We start from the raw sequence: 8,799 nt of genomic DNA, 5'->3' as shown, positions 1-8,799 counted from the left end.
TTTTTTTATTTTAGGTTTAGGGGACAGGTTTGGGTTAGGGTTAGAATTAAACTTTGGGTTTATGGTTAGGTTTAGGGTTCGAGTTAGTAGTTAGGGTTAGGTACAGTATTAGGGTTAGGGGTTAAGGTTAGGGTTAGGGGTTAAGATTAGGGTTATGGTTAGATTTAGGGTTAGGTGTGTGGGTGTGTGTGTGTGTGTGGGGGGGGGGGACCTCTCTCTGCTGTTAATAAACTGTTGCCAGTGAAATGGGATATGAAAAAACCCATGTTATTGAGTTAGGGTTTCAGAGGGACAACTCTACAGATGTGCATCCAAAGCCATGGCCTCCCTCACACACATGGGTACACCACTACCCTAACACTACTCCCCTCTACCCTCCCTCTACCCCCTCTTCTCCGTCTGTCTCCCTCTACCCCCATCTACTCGCCCTCTACCCCCTCTACTCTCTGTATCCCCCGCTAACCTCCTTCTACCCCCTCTTCTCCGTCTATCCCCCTCTACCCCTCTCTACCTCCCTCTACCCCTCTCTACCCCTCTCTACCTCCCTCTAACCTCCCTCTACTCCCTCTACCCTCCCTCTACCCCCCCCTCTACTTGCCCTCTACTCCCTCTATCCCTGTATCCCCCTCTAACCTCCCTCTACCCCCTCTTCTCCGTCTATCTCCCTCTACCCCCATCTACTCGCCCTCTACCCCCTCTACTCTCTGTATCCCCCACTAACCTCCTTCTACCCCCTCTTCTCCGTCTATCCCCCTCTACCCCTCTCTACCTCCCTCTAACCTCCCTCTACTCCCTCTAACCTCCCTCTACCCTCCTCTACCCTCTATATCCCCCTATAACCTCCCTCTACCCCTCTATCCCTCTATCCCTCTCTACCTCCCTCTACCCCATCTACTCGCCCTCTGCCCTCTCTACTCGCTCTATCCCCTCTAACTTCCATCTAATCTCTCTATCCCCCTCTAATCTCCCTCTAACCTCCCTCTACCCCTCTCTACCCCTCTCTACTTCCCTCTACCCCCTCTACTCCCTCTATCCCCCTCTAACCTCCCTCCACCCCTCTCTACCTCCCTCTACCCCTGTCTAATCCCCTCTACTCCCTCTATCCACCTCTAACCTCCCTCTACCCCTCTATCCCCCTCTAACCTCCCTCTACCCCTCTCTCCCCTCTCTACCCCCTCTACTCCCTCTACCCCTCTATCCCCCTCTAACCTCCCTCTACCCCTCTCTACCCCCCTCTACCCCTCTCTACCCCCTCTACTCCCTCTATCCCCCTCTAACCTCCCTCCACCCCTCTCTACCTCCATCTACCCCTGTCTAATCCCCTCTACTCCCTCTATCCACCTCTAACCTCCCTCTACCCTTCTCTACCCGCTCTCCTCCCTCTCTCACCTCCCTCTACCCCCCTCTACCCCGCTCTACTCCCTCTATCCTTCTCTCACCTCCCTCTACCCCTCAGTCCCCAATCAGGCAGGGTCACTCTAATCCACTGTATACATAAACGCTGACCTGTAATGATAGCCGTGAGGCAGGGACAACACACACACACACAGACACACACACACACACACACACACACACACACACACACTGCTCTACCCAAAGCTGTTTTCACAGGAGCCAAATACCTTAAATACATAATTAGCAGGGTCATTTTGGTGGGCCCCCCGAAAGAGACCGAGCATGTCAGCATGAGGGGGCCGGGAGGGAGGCAGGAGGGTAGTAGGGGGGGAGGACAAAGACGCACATTCATGTCCGTGGCCCCGACAAACTGGCCACCGCCATCTTCACAGAGGAACCTCTGCCTGTGTTTCCTCAAAACCAGAGGCCGCAGGTTTGAACAACTTAAAAAAGAAAGAGAGAGCGGGGGATGGATGGATGAAGGGACGGAGGGAAAGGGAGGTTAGTTATAGGGTCCGTAATTTGGGGAAGGAAATTGTCAAGGCCAACTAGAGGGTTCGGGCTGAGAGCTAACTGTGGTTGTCAGTCAAATCCCACCACTGCCACCAGTGAGCATCTAAACCTCATGACTCTCTGTATTTCCATCCATCAGGGACCTTCTGTATCAAGTGTCTCAGAGTAGGAGTGCTGATCTAGAACCAGGTCCCCCATGTCCATATGATCCTAGATCAGCACTCCGACTGTGATACAATTTATGAACAATGATCATATCGCTATATAAGACCACACTGGTCAACTGTAATGCAAGGGTCTGTATTCACAAAAACGTAGGAATGGTGAGGTTTGCCTTAAAGATCATAATGAGTAAGATTATATGGTCAGCAGGGTACCTGATCCTAGATCAGCACTCCTACTCTGAGATACAGTACTTTTTGAATACAGGCCATGAGCAAGAGGGACATCTTACAACAATGCCCAGTGCGTCAATCAATGTAGGTCTTTGAAAGAGAGGCAAGGCTGCATTCTACCGAACTCAGAGAAAGAGAGAAGGGGGAGAGAGAGAGATGGAGAGAGAGAGAGAGAGAGAGGGGGGGGGAGATAGGGAGAGGGAGAGAGAGAGAGAAGGGGGAGATAAAGACAGAAATAAGGGGGAGATAGAGAGAGGGAGAGAGAGAGAGAGAGAGAGAGAAAAGAGAGAAGGGGGAGCTAGAGGGGAGAGAGAGAGAGAGGGAGAAGGGGGAGATAAAGAAAGAGAGAAAGAAGGGGGAGATAGAGAGAGAGCGAGAGAGAGAGAAAGAGAGAAGGGGGAGCTAGAGGGGAGAGAGAGAGAGGGAGAGAGAGAGAGAGAGAGAGAGGGAGAGAGAGAGAGAGAGGGAGAGAGAGAGAGGGGGAGAGAGAGAGAGAGAGAGAGAGAGAGAGAGAGAGAGAGGGAGAGAGAGAGAGAGAGAGAGAGAGAGAGAGAGAGAGAGAGAGAGAGGGAGCGAGAGAGAGAGAGAGAGGGAGAGAGAGAGAGAGAGAGAGAGAGAGAGAGAGAGAGAGGGAGAGAGAGAGAGAGAGAGAGAGAGAGAGAGAGAGAGAGAGAGAGAGAGAGAGAGAGGAGAGAGAGAGAGAGAGGGGGAGAGAAAGAGAGAGAGAGAGAGAGAGAGAGAGGGAGAGAGAGAGAGAGAGAGAGAGAGAGAGAGAGAGAGAGAGAGAGAGAGAGGGAGCGAGCGAGAGAGAGAAGGGATAACAAATTATCTACAATGCATTCAACAACTTCCACTTTGTCTCAACCCCTCCCCCCTCCCCTGACCTCTGACCCATGAACCCTGACCCATCCATTGTCGGCCAGTCAGATGACAGCTTGCGTTCCACAAGAGGCAGACATTCCAACGGTCCGTGTTCACACCGGGAGGGAGACCTCCTTGGTATTGTTGATCACCACAAACACACAGAGACACACAAACACGCACACATATATGACAAGCGCACACATACACACACACCCATCAGCACCCCTCTTCACACCTTGTCAGCTCCCAGACCCATTCTGGCATTGTTTATGAAACCATGTCCACTTAGTGGTCCTCTCCAGTCTGGTTCCATCCCTCCAGATACTGCACCATGCACCAACATCCTGAGTCCACTTTAGGCCTTTCTCCTGTATCTCCCATTGTGTGTGTGTGTGTGTGTGTGTGTGTGTGTGTGTGTGTGTGTGTGTGTGTGTGTGTGTGTGTGTGTGTGTGTGTGTGTGTGTTTTTTCTCTCTCTCTCCCTCTGGCACATTTCTCTCCTCTTTTCTCCCCTGCTTCTTTAACTATTGATACACCACATCACGTAAAGTATATGGACACCAGTTCGTCGAACATTCCATGGAGTTGGTCCCCCCTTTTCTGCTATAACAGCCTCCAGTCTTCTGGGAAGTCTTTCCACTAGATGTTGGAACATTGCTGCGGGGACTTGCTTCCATTCAGCCACAAGAGCATTAGTGAGGTCGGGCTCTGATGTTGGGCGATTAGGCCTGGCTCGCAGTCAGCGTTCCAATTAATCACAAACATGTTCACTGGGGTTGAGGTCAGGGCTCTGTGCAGGCCAGTCAAGTTCTTCCACACCGATCTCCACAAACCATTTCTGTATGGACCTCACTTTGTGCACGGCGGCATTGTCATGCTGAACAGGAACGGGCTTTCCAAAACTATTGCAATAAAGTTGGAAACACAGAATCGTCTAGAATGTCAGTGTATGCTGTAGCATTAAGATTTCCCTTCACTGGAGCTAAGGGGCCAAGCCCAAACCATGAAAAACAGCCCCAGACCATTATTTATCCTCCACCAAACCTTACAGTTGGCACTATGTATTGGGGCAGGTAGTGTTCTCCTGGCATCTGTCAAACATAGATTTGTCCATTGGACTGCCAGATGGTGAAGCATGAACGCGTTTCCACTGCTCCAGAGTCCAATGGCGGCGAGCTTTACACCATTCCAGCTGACGCTTGGCATTGCACATGGTGATCTTAGGCTTGTGAGCAGCTGCTCGGCCATGGAAACCCATTTCATGAAGCTCCCGACGAACAGTTCTTATGCTGACATTGCTTCCAGATGCAGTTTGGAACTCGGTAGTGAGTGTTGCAACCAGAACAGAGGATTTTTATGCGCTATGTGCTTCAGCACTCGGCGGTCCCGTTCTGTGAGCTTGTGTGGTCTACCACTTCGCGGCTAAGGCCATTCTACTGCCAATGTTTGTCTATGGAGATTGCATGGCGGTGTGCTCGATTTTATACACATGTCAGCAACGGGTGTGGCTGAAATAGCCAAATCCACTAATTTGAAGGGTTGTCCACATACTTTTGTATATATAGTATACCTCTCCTTCCACCTCCCCTCCTCCCTTTTCCCTCTTTCCCTCCATTCCTCACTCCCTCCCTCCATCCATCCCTCCCTCCCTCCCTCCATCCATCCCTCACTCCCTCACTCCCTCACTCCATCCATCCCTCACTCCCTCCATTCCTCACTCCCTCACTCCATCCATCCCTCACTCCCTCCCTCCATCCCTCCCTCACTCCCTCCCTCCTTCCATCCATCCTTCACTCCCTCCCTCCATCCATCCCTCACTCCCTCACTCCATCCCTCACTCCCTCACTCCCTCCATCCCTCACTCCATCCATCCCTCCATCCCCACTCCCTCCATCCCTCACTCCCCCCATCCCTCACTCCCTTGTTGAATGAACCCCTCTACACCCAGAGCATGTCAGATGAAAAAGTATAAAAACATAACATCCTCATGTTCTTGTCTTTCTTTGATGTCCCTCTGTTGATCTTTCCTTGATGGTGTCCCTCCTCTGATCTGCTCTTTCATGTTCTCTTCTTTCTCTCTCCTCTCAGGGTTAATAAACGGGGGGGGAGTGTATCTGGGGGAAGTGGTGGGTAGGCAACCCTTTCATGTCCTCTAAACCCAGGATTAGGGTTAGCATCTCAGGGAGAGAGTAATAAAGTCTCCTCCTGGCTCTGGAGGATCCTGGAGGCGAGGCCAGTCACAGCTCGCTCCACAGGCCCCAGGAAAGCTCACATTTCCTCCACATGACTCCTGCCTATCCACTCCACACGCCTCCTGCCTGTCCACTCCACACCCTCCGGCTACTAGATGGACTACAGGACAGGAGGATGCAGATGGACTAGAGGACATGAGGATACAGATGGACTAGAGGACATGATGCAGATGGACTAGAGGACATGAGGATGCAGGTGGACTAGAGGACATGATGCAGATGGACTACAGGGCATGAGGATGCAGGTGGACTAGAGGACATGAGGATGCAGATGGACTAGAGGACATGATGCAGATGGACTAGAGGACATGAGGATGCAGATGGACTGGAGGACAGGAGGATGCAGATGGACTAGAGGACATGAGGATGCAGCTGGACTAGAGGACATGAGGATGCAGATGGACTGGAGGACATTAGGATGCAGATGGACTAGAGGACATGATGCAGATGGACTACAGGACATGAGGATGCAGATGGACTATAGGACATGAGGATGCAGCTGGACTAGAGGACATGAGGATGCAGATGGACTATAGGACATGAGGATGCAGATGGACTGGAGGACATGAGGATGCAGATGGACTAGAGGACATGAGGATGCAGATGGACTAGAGGACATGGGGATGCAGATGGACTGGAGGACATGAGGATGCAGATGAACTAGAGGACATGAGAATGCAGATGGACTACAGGACATGAGGATTCAGATGCGTCGCCTCATCAACTGCTCGCCTCATCAACAGCTCTTTCTCCGTTGTCTAACCTACCATCCTCTCCTCCTGTCTTTCATTGCACTGATCTGTCCTTGTCTCCTCTTCATCATCATGGGGCTCCCGAGTGGCGCACCGGTCTGCATCTCAGTGCTTGATGCATCGCTACAGACACCCTGGTTCGAATCCAGGCTGTATCACAACAGGCTGTGATTGAGAGTCCCATAGGCGCACAATTGCCCCAGTGTCATTCGGGTTTGGCCGGAGTAGGCCGTCATTGTAAATAAGAATTTGTTCTCAACTGAGTTGCCTAGTTAAATAAAGGTTAAATGAAAAAATATATATATATATAATTCCCCACTGAGCACATACTGGTTGACATACTGGTTGAATGTTGTGTTCATGTCATTTCAATGAAGTTACATTGAACCAATGTGAAATAGATGTTAAATTGAAGTCTGTGCCCAGTGAGTAGGCTTTTCACCTGGTCAGTTCCTTCAGCAAGGGAAGGACTGATTTATACAGCAACTGAGAAAGAGACGTGGCACATATCAGACTGTACCAACTCGCACCAAAAACAGGACCCAACATTCTGTGTACAGTTTGATAAGCAGAATGTATTTATTATTGAAAACATAAATATATAAATTATAATCATTGCTGTTTTTATCCAATAGAGGCCCAAATAAAAAATGGTATAAGCTTGTGTTGTTGTAGTTTCTTTAGTTACTGTAAGCAATGGTCCCTGGTCTATTGACAATGAATGAATAAATGAATGCATTGCAAAATGGTGGGGAAACTTCTTCTGATTTCCTTTATACATACAGCACCAATGGAATCACCTTGGAAGTCTGTATAGTGCAGCTGAACATGTTGCTGCCACAACACGAAGCAGCTGCAGATACAGAGTTGTTGCTTCTTCAGTCATCTATTTTCTCTCAACATGCCTCTCACCCAGGACTTCATAAAGTGCTGATCTTGGATCAGTTTAGCTGTTTAGATCATAATGTATAAGATGAACAGCACTCCTACTCTGAGACATTTTGGAAAAGTGCCCAGGTCTTTCTATTGATTCAGTGTGTGCCAAACGACAACCTATTCCCTATGTAGCGCACTACTTTTGGTCCAGTGGCTCTGGTCTAAAGTAGTGCACTTCACCGTACGGGAAATAGGGTGTTGTTAGAGATTTGGTGTCAGTCTCTCCATAAACAGTGGTATCTTCTTTTTTAATCTTTCACTCATCAACAGCGGAACAGTCTTCGTCGTTGTTGACGTGTCAATGGAAGACTGCTGCTTGATTAACTAGGGAACCATTCATGTTGATTTGTTCACAAACTCTCTCATTCAAGATGGACTTTGTACTCGTTAAGAACAGCTTGTGTGCTGGTGGGGCGGACTGGGCACCATCGTATCAAAAGAGTGTGATGTGGGTTAAAAGTGGTTTCACACACACATTTATGTGCACACACACACATGCTGAACGTTCTGTTGTGTATAATGACGCTCTGGTTACTGGGTGTAACTGTTGGCTAGATAACTGGGTTAAAGAGACAGTCCAACGATGCCCCAGACGGAGTCTATCCTCAGCCAGCTCTCCACTAACCTGATCTCAGATCGGTTTGTGCTGCCTTGCCAATGACTATATGTGTTTGCAGGACAACACAAACTGATCTGGGACCAGGTTAGCTCTATCCATCTCTCTAGATAATACAGTACAGCACTGCTGATGTAAGCCTACCCTACACCACCAAACAGGGTGCATTGCTGGGCCCTGATACACTTCACCACCCCCAGTCCTGCATCGTTTCCATGGTTTAAATAAAAGCATTCAACCACAACAAACAAAGAAATAACAAACATACTTCCTGCTTGAATATAAGTAAGCATAATATATTTTTTTAACAAAAATAAAGCATCTTCCTGTACTTGTACAGACTCTGTCCTCCCATCTCCTCCTTCTCACGCTCCCTTACATTTCCAGCCCATACAACTAGACTTGAGACTGTTCAGATAATATACTGGCACATAATAAGGCAACATTGAACATGAGTAACAACTACATGAACAACTACAAACAACATGTGGACATGAAGGTTCACTACCAGAAGATCAGACAGAACATGATTCTTACATGTCACAGAAAACATAATGTCTTGGAGGGAGAGAGAGAGAAAGGAAAACGTTCACACGTATAAATAGTTTATTAGTAGCAATGAATGAATCTTCCTTTCTGAATCGTTCTGTAGTGTATATGGTGACTGGCACAATCCCAATAGGAGCAGACAGGGGAACCCAGGAGAGAGAAGCAGAGAAGACATCTTGGAACAACAGGTCCTGATGACTCCAAACACTTCTCCCAACACTTTATCCAAAATAGACTAAATAGGCGACCATTCTATGAGTTCCAGAATGTTCACATGTTCCACTACAGTGTACAGAAAGTTCTGGAACAACAAGCAACACGACCAGTACCTTCTACACCTCTCTACAACTTCTCTCAACATCTCTTTCCCTCTCTCCCTCTCTCTCTGTCAGTCATTGACTGTCCAGGCAAGTGTCACTTAGGCCAACGGCTAGGAACATGCAAGCCTCCACACGTCCCGAAGAGTCCACTGATTGTCCCTCTCTGTGTCCTTTTAGGATCCAGTCGACAGATCCCCCATCGAGG

The 8,799-nt window shown here is 48.9% G+C and overlaps 1 protein-coding gene across 1 annotated transcript in view; it reads right to left on the bottom strand.

Moving 5' to 3' along the window:
* Positions 1-6,728: 6,728 nt before the first annotated feature.
* LOC139401892 (platelet-derived growth factor subunit A-like) overlaps positions 6,729-8,799 on the bottom strand; it is a 39,645-nt gene continuing 37,574 nt past the window's right edge. Inside the window, exon 6 of the mRNA XM_071145895.1 lies at positions 6,729-8,799. This exon is cut by the window's right edge and continues 404 nt beyond it. The gene's annotated coding sequence lies outside the window, so the exon portion shown is untranslated.

This window comes from Oncorhynchus clarkii, unplaced genomic scaffold, assembly GCF_045791955.1.
Source record: "Oncorhynchus clarkii lewisi isolate Uvic-CL-2024 unplaced genomic scaffold, UVic_Ocla_1.0 unplaced_contig_565_pilon_pilon, whole genome shotgun sequence".
In the NCBI taxonomy this organism is placed as follows: domain Eukaryota; kingdom Metazoa; phylum Chordata; class Actinopteri; order Salmoniformes; family Salmonidae; genus Oncorhynchus; species Oncorhynchus clarkii.
Note: the sequence above shows the minus strand (reverse complement) of the source record. Positions and strands in the feature narration are given on the sequence as shown.